The sequence below is a fragment of the Odocoileus virginianus genome, chromosome 6 (genome assembly GCF_023699985.2).
Source record: "Odocoileus virginianus isolate 20LAN1187 ecotype Illinois chromosome 6, Ovbor_1.2, whole genome shotgun sequence".
NCBI classification, from domain to species: domain Eukaryota; kingdom Metazoa; phylum Chordata; class Mammalia; order Artiodactyla; family Cervidae; genus Odocoileus; species Odocoileus virginianus.
The window spans coordinates 15,481,148-15,503,331 of record NC_069679.1 but is presented as its reverse complement, the minus strand read 5'-3'; the positions used below and the strand labels follow the sequence as shown (position 1 = coordinate 15,503,331).

The window sequence follows — 22,184 nt, the reverse complement described above, 5'->3', positions numbered from 1 at the left end:
ATTTCTTCTCTAGGGAGTGCTTGCTGTAGCTCATCCCAGAGTCTTTATCATGAAAGCCTTTGTGTGCATAAACCAGATAAAGCAATGATGGTTTTCCATTACCATCCTAATCAAAATTTCCAAAGCTATTAGAGATAGCTTTAACTCCTAGTCTGTGATGAAGGATGACTACAGTCATTTCTGAGAGCTCCCTAACTATTTCAGGTAGTGAATGTTTTATATCTTCCCTTAGCGACAGAGGAGCCCAGGGGACCCATGGGGAATGCAGGGAGGGATAACACATGGCCTTCTGTTATGTGGGTTGCCAAGAGAGACTTTGGAGACAAATATTTGTGGCAATGCGAGATTTCTGAAGTGGTCATAAATCAACTGAATTTAAAAAAAAATAGATCCCTGAGTCACAAGTTGAAATGGAGGAGACTGAAGTATCTGGAACTAGAGGAAGTCAAGGCCTGGAGGCATCACGGAGCAAACTGATGGGCAGGAGGGCTTAAAGACACAAAGATTTCATAATCATCAAGGGAGTGCTTTCATCCTATTGGCCTTAATAGCCATCTCTTTGTTTTTCTGCTCAAGTATCTATCTGTCTGGAATCCTCTGTATACATAATGTTAAAAGTCAGGCAATAGGATACAGAGTAGATGTGAAGGTGAAAACTACAACTTTCCTCACGCCTTCTTCCCAATATTCTTTCCAGTGTTACCTTCATCACACATTTAGTTACAGGGCACTTACTGTGTTTATAATATTGGTATAGGTCATGAGAATAGAAAGAGTTCTGTGTTAACTTCTACTTTAAGTTGTATTCTCATCAGTGGATTTATAACATTTTAAAAGACATCATTATAAATTAAAACTAGAGAGATGAATAAATGATTAAAAAAATCCTAGCAAGTACAATCTAACAGTTAATGCTGCGACTTCACATGCAGTGTTCCAGGAGTTCATGAAAGGACAATCAGTATGAGACAAGTTTCCTAGGACAGCTAAGGTTTGAACGAGTTGGAACTTGGATAAGTGGGAAGGAGGAAGAAGGATATTTCAAGGCGAGTGCACTGGGTATCTACCTTTATATAATGAATTACCACAACACTTGGAAAGGTTCAAAGCATTTATTATCTCACAAGAATCCAGGTGTGTCTTAGCTGGGTCCTGCAGGGTCTCTCATCAGGCTGCGGTCATCTCAAGCATCAGCTGGAAGAGAATCCACTTTCAGGTTCACTCATGTGGATGTTGGCAGAACTTGAGTCCTCATGTAGACTCCTCCACAGGTTCCATCATAGCATGGTACTTACTTCCCTACAGCAAAGGAGAGAGAGCATCCAAGATGGAAGGCACAGTCTTTTGGAAACAATCTTAGCAGCAGCATTCCATTGCATCTGCCAAATATCATTTAGTAGAAATGAGTCAGTAAGTGCAGCCCATACTCGAAGGAAGGAGATTATGTGAGAGCATGAATGAATACCAGGAGGTAGGGCTCATTGAGGGCTGCATCAGAGGCTTCCTCCCACCAGGGATTAATGCCATAGAGCTGGGAAAGAGAGAGCGAAAGCTCTGCTTGAGACCAACTTGTTTAAACCCTCCTGGCTACACGACCAAAGAGATTTGATTTTATCTTATAAGCCAGATTTTCTCAAACTTTATTGTGTAGGCAAAGCACTAAGAGAGATTGTTTCCAATCCAATTCTGACCCCAATCTACAAAGATTCTAATTCAGCGTATCTGGGGGCAGGCCTAGGAACATGTATTTATAACAAAGACCCTGTGCAATTATGATGCAGGTGGTCCAAGGACATGTCTGAGAAATTCTGATATAAGCAGAAAAAGAACTGTTGGATATGTCCAAGTTCTTCTGCCCCGATGACAGAGAAATGGGCATTAGATATGATCAAAGAATCTCTTGAACAACAGTTTTTAATTCCAACTGCATATTTGACTTACTTGGGAAACTCTTTGAATATACCAATGTCTGGAATATATCTGGAGATTTTGATTGCATTGGTGTGAGCATAGAGCTCTAGCTCCCAGGTACTTCAGCCTCCCCTCCCTGTCCTCTTCTCTTCCCCTCTCTGGTCTAAGACCTCCTGTTTTAATTTGGTCTCTGGACCAACATCATCAGCATCACCTAGAGGTTTGTCAGAATGTAGAATCTCAGGTCCACCCTAGGTCTACTGAATCAGAATTTTCATTTTATTAAGATTCCCTAGACGAATTATAGGCATATTAAGGTTTGAGAACCACTGGTCTAAGGAACCCGTCATTATTGAAAAATTTCATGGAGACATATAAATCAATTTTTCACTAATGTCACCCAAGAATCTATTTTTGTAAAAAGCTCCTGAAGGGACTCTGATGTGCAGCCAGGTGTGAGACTCACAATAAGCAATCAGTCATCCTCAAATCAGGTTACAGATTATTTGTGTAACTAATATAATAAATGGTCTCATTGAGGTGCTATTGTGTCCTTGTATGGTCCTTGGAAGAAGGCATTACATAAATTCTAGGTATGACCATTTCTCATTTATCCACAAGCAGATAAGGAAATGAATTAATATTTATTGAGTCAGTGTACTCTTTAACACACCATGTTACCTTCCTGGATTATCTACTGCAACCGAGGACCTTGTGTTACACACCTTCAACTCAAAATCAAATCAGAAAAAAAATAAATTTAAAAAAACACATGAATCATTAGTGTCTGATTAAGTCTGATGGGGAAGAAAAGGGATGGAAGATAAGACCACGTGTCTCCAGTTGTCCGTTCCTCCTGCAGGATGGACAAAAACGTGAAGTTCTGGCCCATATTGGGATGAGATAACTCAGAACCTGAAACGGGAATGGGGTGAGCATGAAAAACAGCCTGGAGCCAAGGAAAAGGGACATTTGAGGGGAAAGCAAGCAGACTGCCCAGTAACAATCTGAGAGAGTCTGGGCACGAAACAATGAAAAAAGAAATCAGACAAGAATTAAAAGTAAAGGCCTGGAGAAATCCCTGAACATACCAGGAGGCAGATAAGAAAGCCTTTTACGTAATACTTGAAGCCTCAGACGTGGGTGGAGATAGGGCCACCAAAAGCTCTAATATAGTATGAGCATGGACTAAGTGTTTCTGCAGAAATCCAAGAGCCAAATGAGTGATATGAATGTCAGCAAATATTTTTGTATTGTCCTAGTTCTTCCCTACTGCATTGGTAGAGGTGATTGAGGGTTGAATAAATTTATTTTATTGTTATCCCTATTATCCTGCTTTCTTTGATTGTTATCCAGCATGAAAATGGCTCTCTTGAAAGAGTTCAGAACAGTAAAGAGAAATCCCAGAGTGTCTGAAAAAATCTCTGAGGTCAACTGTCAGGGGGTGACAATAAGCATGCCACTTCTACCAGGTTCCCAAGCAAAAGAGTCCCTGGGCATCCTGTGTGGCTAGAAATGAAGGCTATGATGGCTCAAAAGGTGCATGAAGTTACCATGTAAGAAAGAGAAAAAAAAGAAGGTACCTTATGTCCAAGAACAGTGGCATCCATTGGCTGCACTTACAAACAAGTCATTCAATATCCTGAAACCATAGTATGGAGTAAGAGGCAAGAGGGGAAAAAAAGAAAATCAGAGTACACTTCTTCCTCTGCATCAAACCAAGGAAGAGAATGTCATTTCTATCATGAGGTGTCACAACCTTAGAGAAATGACTCATTACAGAATCCTGAAAGTGCCCAGGGAAAATATAGGAAGGGGCCGAGTGAGGAAATGGACTCAAGGAAATCCAAGATGTGACCTTCATCCTAAACAATTAAGAGTTTAAACAGAAAATTAGAATCGTTGAATTTGAAAGCCAGAAGGGATCTTAAAGGTCAAGTAGGAATCTCTCCATTCAATTTACATGTTCATTAAATATTGATTGAGTAAATGATCTTTCAGTCTCAAATATTTTCAATGATAGTCCTTACATTAAAAAATCACTTCTTATTGCAGATCAAAGTCTGCCTCCCTGTAACTTTATTATGTTGGTGTTTGTTACACATTGTGAAGCATAGCACACTAAGTTCAACCCTCATATTTTCAACTATTTGAAGACAGCTATCACATCCAACCTCCAAATCCTCGTTTCTTAATACCAAATACTCTCAACCATTCCTCATTACTGTCTCATACATTCTGAACTCTTTCAAGAAAAGAATCCAAGTTCAATATAGTTTTCTGTTCCATACAGTTCTCAATACAATGACTACCATATAGTGAGTAGTTAATAAATACGAGTTGACTGTGAATACATGAAGTATGTATTCACCTGTTATGTATTAATTCTATGTATACTGATTGTTTAGCATATCCATGTAGATGCTTCAAAATTACCTCAGCAGAACTCCAAGACTTAGGTCAAGAACTTGTCTTTAAATATGATCCTTTCCCAAGGTTTCCTATGTTACATATCATCTCAAATCCATACACTTCTTTTCATCCTCCACCACTAACACCTGGATCCAAACTACCATTTTCTCTTGAAATGTTTCATCAGCCTTTTGAACAAGCTACCTGGTCTCTGGGACCTTTCAATATATCCTCCCTACAGCCAATGTGATCCATTCAAAATACGATCACAGTCATGTCAGATCCCTGATTTAAAATCCTCTAAATTACTTCCCATTGCTTATAAGCAAAAGACCAAAATCCTTAAAGAGACCTCTAAGATTCTGCACAATTTGACCTCTTCTAATCTCCACTTCCAGTACCTCTCACCTTCTCTCCTTCCATTTTTCATGCTCCTGTCAAAGAGGTCTTCCTCCAGTTGCTTAAATGCACCAGGTATCCTTCCACTCCAGGACATTTGCACATAGTGTTTCCTCCTTATGGAATACTTCTTCTGTTTCCTCATCACTTATTTAACTCCTATTCATCTTTTGGATTGAAGTTTACACATCAGTTCTTCATATGTGTCGAGATGTCCCAGCAAGTTCAGATTTGGGGTTTTAAGTATGCATTCATATTTCTGTCTGCAATATATTTCACTAATTGAGTTAATGTTTAGTTTCTCATTAGTTTGAAAGCTCTGAGACACCAAGGAATCTATCTGCTCTTGCTTATCTTAAACCTGACAAATTGCAAAAATAAATTTCTATGAATAATTGGATGACTCTCCTAGATTCCACAATTTCCCAAAATTTGATGATCATCACTGACTCTGGGCTGCAGGTAGGTCCTAAGCCTTGCTATATTCTCACTTCAGGGTGATCTTGAAGTCTCCAGAGTCACCCTGTGCTACAGACCAAGTGTTCTCAGAAACCAGTGATTTCCATCCTTTCTCTAGTTGTCTGACGTACTCAAGAGCCTATTTCAGGGCACACTGGACAACTGAGATGGTCAGAGGATCTATCCTCTGTAGATTTGAGCCAGTTCCTACACAGGGACCTGGGACAGGTAAGCAAAACCTGTCCAGAGAAACTGGCCAGCTATGAGAAATCAGAAGGGCCAATATGATTATGAAGATGATTATCTTCTCAGTGACTCCTGGCTGGGCTTCTAATGAGCCTTTTTGGTGTTTTGGATTTCGGATGGGTATTTTCAGTAGCTATATTATTAAAATACACAAGACTATAATTACAGGGATGGATACCCTCATCCCTCAAACATGTACTGAGCACGCACAATATTCCTGGTGCCGTGCCACATGCTGAGCATTAGAAACCACTAAGGCTCAATTCCTGTCCTCAAGGTGCTCTTCCTAGTGGGAGAAACAGACAAGAAATTAAAGACATTAACAGAGGAAGGAGCACACAGCTGTGAGAACATAGAGAGGGAAGTGATGGCCTAGAGTTGGGAACGGGTTCTCATAGGAAGTGAGGTGAGCTCCTAACAGAGGAAACACTACTTCTTTGAAGCAATATATGCTTGGAAGATGACCAAGATGACCTGAAGATGATCCAGGAAGAAAGATGAAAATCCTTGATAGCTAAGTATATATATATATATGCATGCACGTGCACGCGCGCACACACACACGTACCTTTGGCTTATGATATCTACAGTTTAAACAAACAAACATACTGAAAACAGATGGAAATTTACTGAACTTAGGCTGGACACAATCAGTCTCTTTTTGTGGGAAAGCTAATGTCTATCAGAGCTTTCACAGGGGCTCTTTAACCACAGATGCAGCAAATTCCCTGCCAAGCAAAGCTTAGAGATTTCCAAAGTACCACTGCTGTGCACACCACAAAACAGACCAGCTAAATGGGAATGGTATGGGTTGAGGAGATAAAGATTTAAGAAAAGCAAAGAGGAAAGGGGGAGGGAAAGAACATTATTTCCTTGGATAATGGTCACCCTTCCAACTTTTTGTTCTTATTGAAGAGCCTTCCCAAACCTCAGCGATTTCCCAGAATTTGGTGATATGGGGCACACCCATCCTGCTAATGGGAACTATGAGGAAATGTGGAGAGACTATTAGGAAAGTAATGCAGAAGCTTGATATTACTTCTGGATTTACATGGATGTAGTAAATAAAATTGTCGTTAGTTCAGTTATTTAAACTTTGAACCAGTTTTTGTAAATTAATGAAATGCTAAGAATAATAAATATGTGCACTTTTGCTTGCATATCCATCTGATTTTATTTAATTTATAATAATTTAATGCAAAACTATCAATTATCTTTATTCACCTTAACAATGTAATTTAAATGTCAAAAAAGAGAAAGTAACTGAGACACCAGGGAAGCCCAACGCACTCTACAGGGAGGCAAATAGTGCCAGCAGGACCAGTTATGAACATTCGCTTCTGTGTGTCCTTTGACTTCCTTCATTCAGTTTGAAATATTGAGATTTCCTCTTAGATATGTCAGCATCTGTAGTATACACTAAGTCTACAAATCTCTACCTAAGCTGATGGAGTCGTCTCATTTTATAGAGTTGTTTCTCGCCAGAGCAAAAGTCTAACTTTTCTCCAGTGAAGTATAAAAAATTCAGCTACAAACTGAGCCACTGTGTTTTCTGCTTCTTCTCCAGGATGGTCTCTTCTGGGAACTCTGGAAAGAAACTCATATTTATAGCAACCTTCCATATTTCCCTCTTTGTATTTGTCAACTCTGCTACAGTAACAAACAGCACCAATATGTCAATAGCTTAGACATTTTTTTCTGTTATTCTTACTTTTACAACAAGTTGGTGGCTTCAAGATGCCTGCTAAGCTCTGCTCCCTGCATCTTCTCATTCCAGAATCCAAACTGAAAGATAACTCACTATTTGGGACACACTGTTCTCATGACAGAGGAAGAAGAACAAAAGAGCTGCTGGCAGAAACTCAGAGTGCTCCTCAGAGCATTTGCCAGGACATGACATACATTATGTCCACCCATGTCCATGTCCACCATGTTCAAAGCCTTTGGGCCACACTCAAAGTCAGCTGGGCAGGAAGTCATACCCCTCCCTCAGAAGGCACCATAGGAAATGAAGCAACTGGCAGGAATTGATCATCTTTTTCCAATAAAAGGGAGGATCAAATACTTGTGAATTTAAGTGAATACAATAATAATGATACAACCTACCACACCCTTTGACTCCATCCATGTCATTTGTATCCAACATGGAAACATTTTCCCACATCAATTAAAAAGGATTTTGACATATATATACCTATGGCTGATTCATGTTGATGTTTGGCAGTAACCAATAAAATTCTGTAAAGCAATTATCCTTCAATTAAAAAATAAATAATTAAAAAAATGAATTTGATATTTTTTTCTTCTTAGAAAAACTCAGAGACCACACTTGCCAAATTGTTCTTCAGAATGTCACTATCCCTCAAGATATTAATGGTTATTAAGCAATTAAAAAGAATCCCATAGTCAAATAAGTTTGGCAAATGCTCTACCTTAATAGATCTCTATTAGCATTCACAATTATTTCTTAGCATATTATGTGCTTTGAGAACTCCTACTGTAAAGACGCCTACGTAGCCAGAACCAGATTCAGAGAATGCTTTCTATAATGGCACAACCATTAATATTTCGTGAGATTCTAGTGGGCTTCCTGATAGCTCATTTGGTAAAGAATCTGCCTGCAATGCAGGAGACCCCGGTTCATTTCCTGGATCAGGAACATCACCTGGAGAAGGGATAGGCTACACACTCCAGTATTCTTGGGCTTCTGTTGTGGCTCAGATAGTAAAGAATCCGCCTGCAATGCAGGAGACCTGGGTTCGATCCCTGGGTTGGGAAGACCACCTGGAGAAGGGAAAGGCTAGTGGCTAACACTGCTCTCAAAGATTATGAGAGAATCACCCAGTGGATTCTTACTGTTTTCTTATTCCTGGGCATCCAGATTGAAGGACTAGTGATGATGAAAGGGGTTTTGCCTGAAGCCAGTGGCTCTGTACAGGGCTCCAAAAGGAGGCCTGCATTCTTGCTAAAATCTGACTCCATGTTAGGAATATGAAGATGCTATTCAGATACTATTTTTTTGCCTGCCTAAGCACACACACCTTCAGTTCAGTTCAGTTCAGTCACTCAGTCGTGTCCAACTCTGCAACCCCATGAATTGCAGCACGCCAGGCCTCCCTGTCCATCACAAATTCCTGGAGTTTACTTAAGCTCAAGCCTATCGAGTCAGTGATGCCATCCAGCCATATCCTACTCTGTTGTCCCCTTCTCCTCCTACTCCCAATCCCTCCCAGCATCAGGGTCTTTTCCAATGAGTCAACTCTTCACATGAGGTAGCCAAAGTATTGGAGTTTCAGCTTCAGCATCAGTCCTTCCAATGAATACCCAGGACTGATCTCCTTCAGGATGGACTGGTTGGATCTCCTTGCAGTCCAAAGGACTCTCAAGAGTCTTCTCCAACACCACAGTTCTAAAGCACCAATTTTTCAGCACTCAGCTTTCTTCACAGTCCAACTCTCACATCCATACATCACCACTGGAAAAACCATAGCCTTGACCAGATGGATCTTTGCTGGCAAAGTAATGTCTCTGCTTTTTTTTTTTAATTTCTTTTTTTTTCCATTTATTTTTATTAGTTGGAGGCTAATTACTTTACAATATTGTAGTGGTTTTTGTTATACATTGACATGAATCAGCCATGAATTTACATATGTTCCCCATCCCGATCCCCCCTACCACCTCCCTCTCCACCCGATTCCTCTGGGTCTTCCCAGTGCACCAGCCCTGAGCACTTGTCTCATGCATCCAGCCTGGGCTGGTGATCTGTTTCACCCTAGATAATATACATGGTTTGATGCTGTTCTCTCAAAACATCCCACCCTCGCCTTCTCCCACAGAGTCCAAAAGTCCGTTCTGTACATCTGTGTCTCTTTTTCTATTTTACATATAAGGTTATCGTTATCATCTTTCTAAATTCCATATATATGTGTTAGTATATTGTATTGGTCTTTATCTTTCTGGCTTACTTCATTCTGTATAATGGGCTCCAGTTTCATCCATCTCATTAGAACTGATTCAAATGAATTCTTTTTAATGGCTGAGTAATATTCCATGGTGTATATGTACCACAGCTTCCTCATCCATTCGTCTGCTGATGGGCATCTAGGTTGCTACCATGTCCTGGCTATTATAAATAGTGCAGCAATGAACATTGGGGTACATGTGTCTCTTTCAGATCTGGTTTCCTCGGTGTGTATGCCCAGAAGTGGGATTGCTGGGTCATATGGCAGTTCTATTTCCAGCTTTTTAAGAAATCTCCACACTGTTTTCCATAGTGGCTGTACTAGTTTGCATTCCCACCAACAGTGTAAGAGGGTTCCCTTTTCTCCACACCCTCTCCAGCATTTATTGTTTGTAGTCTTTTGGATAGCAGCCATCCTGACTGGCATGTAATGGTACCTCATTGTGGTTTTGATTTGCATTTCTCTGATAATGAGTGATGCTGAACATCTTTTCATGTGTTTGTTAGCCATATGCATGTCTTCTTTGGAGAAATGTCTGTTTAGTTCTTTGGCCCATTTTTTGATTGGGTCATTTATTTTTCTGGAATTGAGCTGCAGGAGTTGCTTGTATATTTTTGAAATTAACCCTTTGTCTGTTGCTTCATTTGCTATTAATTTCTCCCAATCTGAGGGCTGTCTTTTCACCTTGCTTATAGTTTCCTTTGTTGTGCAAAAGCTTTTAAGTTTCATTAGGTCCCATTTGTTTATTTTTGCTTTTATTTCCAATATTCTGGGAGGTGGGTCATAGAGGATCCTGCTGTGATTTATGTCAGAGAGTGTTTTGCCTATGTTTTCCTCTAGGAGTTTTATAGTTTCTGGTCTTACATTTAGATCTTTAATCCATTTTGAGTTTATTTTTGTGTATGATGTTAGAAAGTGTTTTAGTTTCATTCTTTTACAAGTGGTTGACCAGTTTTCCCAGCACCACTTGTTAAAGAGGTTATCTTTTTTCCATTGTATATCCTTGTCTCCTTTGTCAAAGATAAGGTGTCCATAGGTTCATGGATTTTTCTCTGGGCTTTCTATTCTGTTCCAATGATCTATATTTCTGTCTTTGTGCCAGTACCATACTGTCTTGATGACTGTGGCTTTCTAGTATAGTCTGAAGTCAGGCAGATTGATTCCTCCAGTTCCATTCTTCTTTCTCAAGATTGCTTTGGCTATTCGAGGTTTTTTGTATTTCCATACAAATTGTGAAATTATTTGTTCTAGTTCTGTGAAAAATACCGTTGGTAGTTTGATAGGGATTGCATTGAATCTATAGATTGCTTTGGGTAGTATAGCCATTTTGACAATATTGATTCTTCCAATCCATGAACACGGTATATTTCTCCATCTGTTTGTGTCCTCTTTGATTTCTTTCATCAGTGTTTTATAGTTTTCTATGTATAGGTCTTTTGTTTCTTTAGGTAGATATACTCCTAAGTATTTTATTCTTTTTGTTGCAATGGTGAATGGTATTGTTTCCTTAATTTCTCTTTCTGTTTTCTCATTGTTAGTGTATAGGAATGCAAGAGATTTCTGTGTGTTAATTTTATATCCTGCAACTTTACTATATTCATTGATTAGCTCTAGTAATTTTCTGGTAGAGTCTTTAGGGTTTTCTATGTAGAGGATTATGTCATCTGCGAACAGCGAGAGTTTCACTTCTTCTTTTCATATCTGGATTCCTTTTACTTCTTTTTCTGCTCTGATTGCTATGGCCAAAACTTCCAAAATTATGTTGAATAGTAGTGGTGAGAGTGGGCACCCTTGTCTTGTTCCTGACTTTGGGGGAAATGCTTTCAATTTTTCACCATTGAGGGTAAATGCTTGCTGTGGGTTTGTCATATAACTTTTATTATGTTGAGGTATGTTCCTTCTATTCCTGCTTTCTGGAGAGTTTTAATCATAAATGGATGCTGAATTTTGTCAGGTTTTTTCTGCATCTATTGAGATAATCATATGGTTTTTATCTTTCAATATGTTAATGTGGTGTATTACATTGATTGATTTGTGGGTATTAAAGAATCCTTGCATTCCTGGGATAAAGCCCACTTGGTCATGATGTATGATTTTTTTAATATGTTGTTGGATTCTGTTTGCTAGAATTTTGTTAAGGATTTTTGCATCTATGTTCATCAGTGATATTTGCCTGTAGTTTTCTTTTTTTGTGGCATCTTTGTCTGGTTTTGGAATTAGGGTGATGGTGGCCTCATAGAATGAGTTTGGATGTTTCCCTTTTTCTGCAATTTTCTGGAAGAGTTTGAGTAAGATAGGTGTTAGCTCTTCTCTAAATTTTTGGTAGAATTCAGCTGTGAAGCCATCTGGTCCTGGGCTTTTGTTTCCTGGAAGATTTCTGATTACAGTTTCGATTTCCTTGCTTGTGATGGGTCTGTTAAGATCTTCTATTTCTTCCTGATTCAGTTTTGGAAAGTTATACTTTTCTAATAATTTTCCATTTCTTCCAAGTTGTCCATTTTATTGGCATATAGCTGCTGGTAGTAGTCTCTTATGATCCTTTGTATTTCAGTGTTGTCTGTTGTGATCTCTCCATTTTCATTTCTAATTTTGTTGATTTGGTTCTTCTCCCTTTGTTTCTTAATGAGTCTTGCTAACGGTTTGTCAATTTTATTTTTTCAAAAAACCAGCTTTTAGCTTTGTTGATTTTTGCTATGGTCTCTTTTGTTTCTTTTGCATTTATTTCTGCCCTAATTTTTAAGATTTCTTTCCTTCTACTAACCCTGGGGTTCTTCATTTCTTCCTTCTCTAGTTGCTTTAGGTGTAGAGTTAGGTTATTTATTTGACTTTCTTCTTGTTTCTTGAGGTAAGCCTGTAATGCTATGAACCTTCCCCTTAGCACTGCTTTTACAGTGTCCCATAGGTTTTGGGTTGTTGTGTTTTCATTTTCATTCATTTCTATGCATATTTTGATTTCCTTTTTGATTTCTTCTATGATTTGTTGGTTATTCAAAAGCATGTTATTTAGCCTCCATATGTTTGAATTTTTAATTATTTTTTTCCCTTAATTGAGATCTAATCTTACTGCACTGTGGTCAGAAAAGATGACTGAAATGATTTCAATTTTGTCTCTGTTTTTTATTATGCTATCTAGGTTGGTCATAACTTTCCTTCCAAGGAGTAAGTGTCTTCATTTCATGGCTGCAGTCACCATCTACACATACCTTGGACCGGCTTTAATTCTTCCTTTATGCATCAAATATATCTTGAGTCCTTTCTGTGCCAAATGCCACACCAGACGTGTTTGAGTACATGTTTGAACTAAACAGGGGCCTTGCCCTCCTTAAGATAAGAGGAGACAGACATAAAGCAGAGAAAGGAATAAATAGCCAACAACTATACAACCTCTCACCTGTGTACTTTACCACTGGCCATTTTTTTCTTTTTTCTTTTTATTGGAATATAATTGTTTTACAATGTTGTGTTTGTTTCCACTGTACAAAGAAGTGAATCAACCACACATATATCCCCTCTCTCTTGGACCTCCCTCCCACCACCAGCCCCATCCCTCATCTAGGTAATCACAGAGCACTAAACTGAGCTCCCTGCCTTATGGAGTAGCTTTCCACTAGCTATTTTACACACGGTAGTGTATATATGTCAGTGCTACTCTCTCAGTTCATCCCACCCTCCCCTTCCCTCCCCATACCCATAAGTCCATTCTCTCTGTCTGCGTCTCTATTCTTGAGCTGCAGAACTTTCCAGGCTTAGCTTCTGAGATGTTGTACTTTGCTGATTTTCCTCTATATCACTGGCCTCTCCTTCTCAGTCCCCTTGTAGACTCTTCTACCTAGCTTCTGAATACAGAGCACTAAGGGACCTTGTCCAGGTCCCTCTTCCTTTCTGTATCTTCCCCTAGGTGATCTCATTCATGCTCACAGAGTTGACCATGCTCACAGACGTGGTCAAGACCCCCAAATTAATATCTCCAATGCAAAACTCCCCTTTGAGGATAAGATCTTCCCCCAGTTGAACCACCCTAGCACTTACACCTCTCTCTTGCTCTCTTTTTTAAATTTATTTTTTTTCTCTGCACTTAACTCTCTTGAGTCATTTCATGTTTCCTCTCTTTTTCCATGATTGTTTAGAAACTTCCTTTATGCTCCTCCTAATTTATAAACCCCTTGAGGGTAGGAATTCTGTTTCATCTCCAGTTCCTACGGGGTGTTGCATAGTAAGTGTTTAATATATGATTATTGAATTTAATATGTGAGCTGAATTTCTGCTTTAGGGATCTCTGACACACAGCCAGTAATGAAAGGGAATATTTTATTTAAAGAAATAATGCCTCATCCTTCTGTATTTCCAAATGAACAACCTCAGATGAGAGAACACAGCTACATACTTTGACATGAGGTGAATACTTAAATTTAAAAATGCCAAATGGAGCCAATATCATCCCTTGTGGTCACTGGAGCTGCCTCAAAGGTTTTATATTAATAAATTGCCTACCTGCCACAGCCCATCTGGCAAGGCTGGTTTGTCAGTGCCCATTTGTATCTGCTCCCTCCTTTGAAAAGAAAAGATAAAAGCAAATGACAAGGGTTTGCTTAAAACTCTCCCACCCAACTAGAGCAAGGGTTCAACCACATAATGCTGATTCCTTGATTTAGATTCAGAACCAAAGAGGAGGACAAAAGAGGAAGACCCCCCTGGATTCCAGGAAGATGCTTCAACAGCTGCTATAATAGCTTGTGGCAACTGTACCTCTGCTCCTTCATCTGAATTTTGATCCTGTTCTTTTCCAAGCTCTTCCCAAGGCCTCTTCCACCCATCAAAATCAGCTCATCTCATATACCTTTAGAAGAAAAGAGGACTGATGGAAGCTAAGGATTGTCTAGAGAAAATCCAAGAGCCTGTTTGTACTTGATGATCTGCTAAAGTGGGTTGGGGGTCATGAAGACCATACAGAGAGGCCCTGGTTATAATGTAGACATGACCCCATGACCCCTTGGTGTGTGTACACAGAAGCTGCTTTAACTAATTTTGGTTGCCCTGAAAAAAATCTGTCCTTGGCCTCCACATGCTTGAAGCTTAGGGTTTAGTCTTTCAAAATGAGAGGAAAATCGTCTGGATTACCTCTCTTCCATAAAAATAAATATTTTTCACCTACTGTGGCATTTTAAACTCTATTTTCTTTTCCTGCTAGTTTCCTTTCCCTATCACACTTCCCTGAAAAACACAGAGTGTGCTGTAATATTTATTAACAAAGGGTTCTCTGGGCCGACAGCGGTTTTAGGAATTCTACCAGGCATTTAGTATGCAGTCCAGCTGAGTCCCCAGCCACGTTGTAAGTCAACACAAACACGGCAGATTGTGAGTGGAGGCAACAGTTCTCCTCCTAGCACACCACAGTCTCTGGGTCACCAATCTGGAACTTGAACTGGCATATCGGAAAATAAGGTCCTCTGACAGAGATAGATGATTATCTGTCAGTTGAGTCTTGCAAAAAATCCCCTTTCCCTGGGCTCTTCAGCCCATCTTCTTGGCACGTGCCCTTCCCTCTGCATCTTTTGTTTTCCTGCATCCCTGATTTTTCACTGCAGCCTGGACACTGAGGTCGGTTTAGATTGATGTGTGTGCTCTGTCACAGACCGTGATTTCACTCACAGTGTTGCTTCCATTTGATGGATGCTGAGGTTCTTCCTCACGCAGGACTGTTTCACTACCCATGGTTCTTCCTTCACTCTCTTTGGTAACATCCCAGTTCACAGTCACTTCTCAGTCACGCATGTGTGCAAACTCTCAGACTCCTCGGCAATTAAAGCCCTGCCAACTTGGGTAGCTTGTATTTCTACTCAGCATTCTCTTCATTCACTCATACCAAGTGTTCATTATGCAGCTCAGTGTTAACAGCCCTTTAACTTGTCACTTCCATGATTAATATAACAGCACCTGCATTCTAAACTAGACTTGAACACAGCAATATTGTGGTCATCATAAAACAACCACTTGTAACTATTGTGTCTCCAGCCATGGTGAATATGATATATGAATAACATTGTATTTACCCCAGTCCTTGGTCTTATACCCATGCCCACTTTCTACCAGAGACTCATCACAAACCCCACATAACCAAGGAGAATGTCAGAGTTACAGAGGGCATGGCAATGGGGCCGCAGCAAATGTAGGGTGGGTGCCGTTCCTGGGACATGACAAGGGTTATGGTAACCCAAGCTGCTATCAGACTAACATCCACTCACACACTGGCTTTCCCACTTCACTGGTTTCAGAGTCTCTTTTTCCAGCCCCCAGAAGTACATCCTGGCCACTTTTTTTTAATCTACCCAGCTGCCTTCCCCAAAGCACCCTAGAGTGTGTCCATGTTTTCCTTCCATTTTTTCCTCAGCTCTGTATCTTTAGAGTTGACCACATGTTTTAGCATTCTTTCAGTCTCATTCCTTTTCCCCATCCAACCTGTGATAAAACTAAGCAAAGGAGGGGGGATCGGGATGGGGAATACATGTAAATCCATGGCTGATTCATGTCAATGTATGACAAAAACCACTACAATATTGTAAAGTAATTAGCCTGCAACTAATAAAAATAAATGAGAAAAAAAAAAACTAAGCAAAAAAATGTGTTAGTTCAGAGCCCAAGAATTAGGAGATACCCTGGAGCTGTGTTTCGGCTGGAAGGCCAATCAGAAAAAAGTATGGATGACCCAAGTATTTGCTGGTGGCTGTGGGAGCCACAGCTGTTCTGGCAGCTGGACCACCACATCCTTCTCCCAAGGAAGAGAAAGTGAGGCCTCTCCATCTTGGCATTTCGCCTCCTCTGGCAGCACAGTCCCAACCAGAGAAAAGGGGCATCTCAGTGTCTCTTGCTTGAGGTGGAGTGGGAAGAGTTCACCCTCAGCTATTTCCTCTCCCTTTGATTGGAGGATAAAGGGCTTGGTTTGCTTCCCTGTGGAAGGTAAGGCAGGGGATTTCCCTGGGGTTCTGGGAGAGCCCAATACTGTCACTGCCCTCTGCCTTGGGCACCTTGGCAGGTTAGAGGATGTAAGATGTATAATAGCTTAATTTTACATGATGCCCAAGTTACAGAATTGGAGCTCCTTAAAGGCATGGAAACACAGACATTCTACAGTCTCATAAACTCCCATCTCCAAAGGAGAAAAAAAAAATTTATCTGCTCCCTCTCTCTGACCTGTTCTCCAGTTCTACTGCCAAATAAGAACCTTGAGAAAAATATTTTTTTCCCCTTTAGGGGAGGAGAGTCGGGGTGTTTTTTCTTATGTGCAGAGAAATATTACAGAGGGGGAGGCTTTACAGGCTTCTATTCCAAGCCTGTAAAACAAATAACCTCTGGGCCCAATCCAGGTTTTTCCAGCTTTTTCCTCTCTATTGGATATTGTTGGATGAAAGTACAAAATTACCATTGTTTGGGGTTTGCTATTTTATAAATAGACTTCGATCGACAAAGGTATAGGATTAGCCTCTTATCAGCATGAACAGCTCTGTTCTGGCCTCTCCATGTTCCACCTGAGGACCACCAGACCCCCACGGTGATTCCAGCAGGCAGGGGAAAAGAAAGAGGAGTTCCAGAGACAGCAATAAATTTACATTCTACCCACAGCTCTCACTGTGACAGCAATCTTCACTGTGAAATCAGCAGTTTCAGGAGGGCAGAAGGTAATTCACCCCCTTCAAAACCACGTGGCCACTTCAGGGCACTGCACACATTTTCACTCTTTATGGCAGGTCTCCTTGGTTGACTGGGCTCTGCTGTGAGCCTGGGAATTATAGGACAGAATCAAGGAAGGAAAGAGGGAGGGAGGGTGGGAGCAAGAAAGAGAAGGAAAAGAGAACATGATGAAACACATCAAGAACCCACTACCCTGTGGGTCTGGTGCTGCAGGCTGCATCCCACCCCACACACACAGTGATGTGCTGTCCAACCTAAGAAATCACAGCCAGCACGCTCTCCTGGCTGAATTCATCCTCTCAGGAGGAGGTCGAGTAGGGTATAATTTAGATCTTGACGGTCAGGGCAAAATGAAGAGGAGGAACCAAGAATCACAGGCTTTGCCCATTTTAATCAGCAGAGAAGGACCCAGAAGGACAAGGACAAAAGCACTTAACAACTGTTTACTAAACACCTACTTAGTGCCCAGCACTGCTGTGGGCATTCAGGGCAACCGGGAGATAGCTGAAGTTGACCTCAACAGGCCCTCCTGCCCTCTGATCCATAGGAGGTGGGCAGTGAGCCATCACCAGAGAGGAGAGCTATTGAGGGCCCTCTCTTGGTCCTGGAGAAAAGGATGAGACTGACAGACTGTCCCAGTCATAGGTGACATCTGGCCACAGGTTTTGGCTTGTTCCCGAGGCCAACACTATAAGCCTTCACTGCACTATAAGATATATTCTTTGTTTTACTAAATGATTCTCTTACACAGTGGTTTTCAACCCTAGCTGCACATCAGAATTAAACTAGGGAGTTTTCTTTACATCCTGATGCCTGGACCTCATCTCCAACCAATTAAATCGGACTCTCTGTGGATAGCACCCAGGCTTCAGTATTTTTCAAAACTCCCCAGAGGATGCCAGTGTGAGGCCAAGATGTAAAACCACTGCATCAAGGTGGAGGCGATTGTGCTAATTACCTCTCTAGTTTTCCTCTGCCTCTACACTCCTCTTGTCTAAGCTGTGATATTTCCTCTTTATTTTTAGTTTGTTCTACTTTGTCCTTTCAGTAGCTAATTCTACAATACCCCATTAAACCTTCTTTCATGCTTTAACTTTGCTTTTTCTCATTTAATTTTCATTGCCCGCTCCACTTACTCCATCTTCCCATTATGCTTATTTTGTGCTGTGCTTTCTCTAGTATAGCATTGACACTTACAGGGCCCTTGACATGAGCAGAGTACTACAGGAGACACTTAACTGCTACTAAAGATTAAATCCAATGCAATCATATTTTCCGTTAAATCCTGTGTGACAGTTATGGGCCCTGGTCCTGCGGAAGATGGGCATTTTGGCAAAGTCTGTCTCCCTTTCTAGGAAGCAGCTCCCTGGGTACATAAATAAAAGATCCAAAATAAATATACAGCAACAAAAAATAAAAGGAACATCCACAACAAGGGGGGAAGGAAGATTAAAAGCTGTTTGAATCTAAATAGTACATGTGCCCTGCCAAATTATTGGCATCACTCTACGAGGGAGATGCTGCCATTTGCAGGAGAAAGAAAAAGCCCCCAGATTGCCTGTAAAACTGGTGAGGCTGTTTTCTGGGGGCAGAACATCTGCTGATTCGGGCTCATTTTCGCGTTGTCCACAGGCAAGCCCAGCAGCACACAGGTGAGTGCCAGAGGCACTGAGGGTGAGATGAGAAAGAAAGGACGGGGAGACAGTCCCAGAAGCAGACTCTTCAGAACTCAGGGGAAGCCACGCAGCACATCTCCTGCCACTCGGTTGCCCAGATAGGAGCCACCTTGGAGCCTCAGAACTGCAGATCCTGCAGCTTCTTCCTGGGCCAGGTGAGCCCTGAAGAGCCCAAAACGCTGTCACCCTCAAGGAGCCAACCCACCATAGAAGCGAGTGGATGTTTGCCCAATAATTGGGTGAATGGAAAAATGACTTCCCTGGTGAAGTGACTCCCGGGAGAGACGATAAGAAGACGAAACTGGAAGGTGGCTCCCTAATGCCACTCTCATACCTCAGCCCCTTGACACTCTGATGGGGCTCCTCTCTCTCTTCTTTTCTTTTGACTTTGCTTTTCAGGAATCAAGTCAGATGTCTTGTTGGAGCAAGAAGAGGTGTTTGTTCCTTTTAGAAAAAGCGATATCTTGCAGTGCCAAATGACAGGGGCAGGGAAATTAATAATTTCATGATATACTAGTGTCAGAGGAACCAAGATGGCTCCCTGAACTTTATATACCAATGAGGAGACTTCTATGGCCCCAATATCCAGAACAACTTACTTGCAGAGGCTAATTCTCCCTGGAGATTCTTGAAACTACAGTGAGAGAGGAGGGACTTACTACTGGCTGCCCTCACAGGGCAACTCCTCTGGCTCTGCCTGTGTGCGTGCGTGTTAAGTCACTTCAGCTATGTCCAATTCTGTGCGACCCTATGGACTGTGGTCTACAAGGATCCTTTGTCCATGGGATTCTCCAGGCAAGAATACTGGAGTGGGTTGCCGTGCCCTCCTCCAGGGGATCTTCCCAGCCCAGGGATAAAACATGCGCCTCTTACGTCTCCTGCGTTGGCAGGTGCATTCTTGACCACTAGGACAACCTGGGAAGCCCCTGGCTCCGCACGGGTGACAGCAAAGCCTACTCTTCCCATCTTCCACAATGATCCAAGGGTAGGTGTCCCTATAGGTCAGTCACAAGGGGTACCCATGCATATTATTTTAAGACCGAATGAGGCAGCATTATCCCCATTTTACTGTCTAGAAAACTGAGGCTTAGCGAAGTTCAGTGACTTGCAAGTAAGTGGTGATATCAGGTACAAATCCAGATTCTCCGAGTCTAAATCCAGTGGTCTCTCCACTACAGAACAACTGCCCCTTGACACTAGAGGAGGCTGTGGAAAACAAGGGCTCCCAAGGACCCTGCCCAGCCTACTGGTAGACAGTATTTGGTCTGAGAGTCATGTGAGCAGAGTTGGGGTTACCCAGCTGCCTGCTCACAGCAGTCTGTGCAAATTCAAAGAAATAGAGTATGAGTTCAAAGAACTCAACTTGAAGAACTGGAAAAGCAGCTCTCTGCTTGAGGTTATGGGGAAGTGAAAGCCAAAATGTGATAAGAAGGCTTGCAAAGGTCCCTACTTACTACCCTCAAATCTTTCCTTCTTCCTTCTATTTTCAGTGAGGCCAATAAACAGATCTTTCTCCATTGCTATCTCATCTGTGTTTATTTGCTTGGGGCTCCTCAGGCAGCACTCTGGCCCTGAAAATATTTACTGAAATATTAACTACCTCAGCCTCACAGCACTCTCTAACCACTGTGCACTAATGGAAAAGCCAGAAGCACAGTTTGTATATTAAGGTCAGTAATGCCTTTCTTAACCTTCCTCTGTCTGGTAAGTCTGAAGGAAGCAGATGTTTCTGTAATGATATGACTTATCTTTAGAGCCACAATCCCAAGGCCTGAGGTCCTTCCTGTGGCCATGATCTTGAGAATGTTCCCTTTACTGATGTTCCTGTGTGGTCCTGGTGTGTTGTAGACAGTGACTCACTTTCAAGTCAGACATCCTATGAACAGAAGAAATCATTTCATTTCAGTCAGCATTTTGAGGACCAGTGTGGGTTCCACTATTTCCATTATTTCCCCATCTATTCACCATGAAGTAATGGGACTGGATGCCATGATCTTAGTTTTCTGAATGTTCAGATTTAAGCCAACTCTTTCACTCTCCTCTTTCACTTTTATCAAGAGGCTTTTTAGTTCTTCGCTTTCTGCCATAAGGTTGGTGTCATCTGCGTATCTGAGGTTACTGATATTTCTCCCAGCAATCTTGATTTCAGCTTGTGCTTCATCCAGCCCAGCATTTCTCATGACATACTCTGCATATAAGTTTAATAAGCAGGGTGACAATACAACCTTGATGTATATTCAGAAAACTAAGATCGTGGCATCCAGTCCGATCACTTCATGGAAACAGATGGGGAAATAATGGAAACAGTGACAGACTTTTTTTGGAGTGCTCCAAAATCACTGCAAATGGTAACTGCAGCCATGAAATTAAAAGATGCTTGCTCCTTGGAAGAAAAGCTATGACAAACCTAGACAGCATGTTAAAAAGCAGAGGCATTACTTTGCCAACAAAGGCTCTAGTGGCCTTTTTTCCAGTAGTCGTGGATGGATGTGAGAGTTGGACTATAAAGAAAGCTGAGGGCCAAAGAATTGGTGCTTTTGAACTGTGGGCTTGGAGAGGACTCTTGAGAGTCTCTTGGACTGCAAGGAGAACAAACCAGTCAATCCTAAAGGAAATCAGCCCTGAATATTCATTGGACGGACTGATGCTGAAGCTGAAACTCCAATACTTTGGCCACCTGATGCAAAAAACTGACTCTTAGGAAAAGACCCTGATGCTGGGAAAGATTGAAGGCAGGAAGAGAAGGGAACGACAGAGGATGAGATGGTTGGATGGCATCACCGACTTAAGGGACATGAGTTTGAGCAGGCTCCAGGAATTGGTGATGGACAGGGAAGCCTGTCATGTTGCAGTCCATGGGGTCACAAAGAGTTGAACATGACTGAGTGACTGAACTGAACTGATGGGTCCCACAGGTGTTTTGGAGGGATTACACAGGAGATAAAGACCAGACTAAGCAAGAATGAGGCCACACTTATACCTCACAAAGAAATGCGCGTGCCTGCATGCGAAGTCCCTTCAGTCGTATCCGTCTCTTTGCAACCCTGTGGACTATAGCCCCCCAGGCTCCTCTGTCCATGGGATTCTCCAGGCAAGAATACTGGAGTGGGTTGCCATGCCCTCCTCCAGGGGATCTTCCCAACTCAGGGATCAAAACTGCATCTCTTACGTCTCCTGCACTGGCAGGTGTGTTCTTTACCACTAGCACCACCCGAAGTACTGTATACAAAGGCAAAAAGGTGGGGCTGAGGGGCTGTGATCTGGTAGAAAGATGCCTGAGGAATGTGCCTTGAGGTGGTGTTTTCATAGCACATAAGATTTGAGAAAGATGGAAAGAATGGGGGGCTGATGGAGATCATGGGGAAGAATGGATAAAGCATCCCATCATAGTCTCTCCTACTAACTGTCCAAGTCTCAGATGTCCTGGTTTTTA

General features: G+C 41.6%; 1 long non-coding RNA gene across 1 annotated transcript; it reads right to left on the bottom strand.

Moving 5' to 3' along the window:
- Positions 1-1,098: 1,098 nt before the first annotated feature.
- Positions 1,099-15,969, bottom strand: LOC139035591 (uncharacterized). The gene is made up of 2 exons (XR_011488197.1): positions 13,881-15,969; positions 1,099-1,299 (listed from the first exon to the last, which is right to left on the bottom strand). It is a non-coding gene; the product is annotated as an uncharacterized lncRNA (long non-coding RNA).
- Between the last annotated feature and the right edge of the window lie 6,215 nt (positions 15,970-22,184).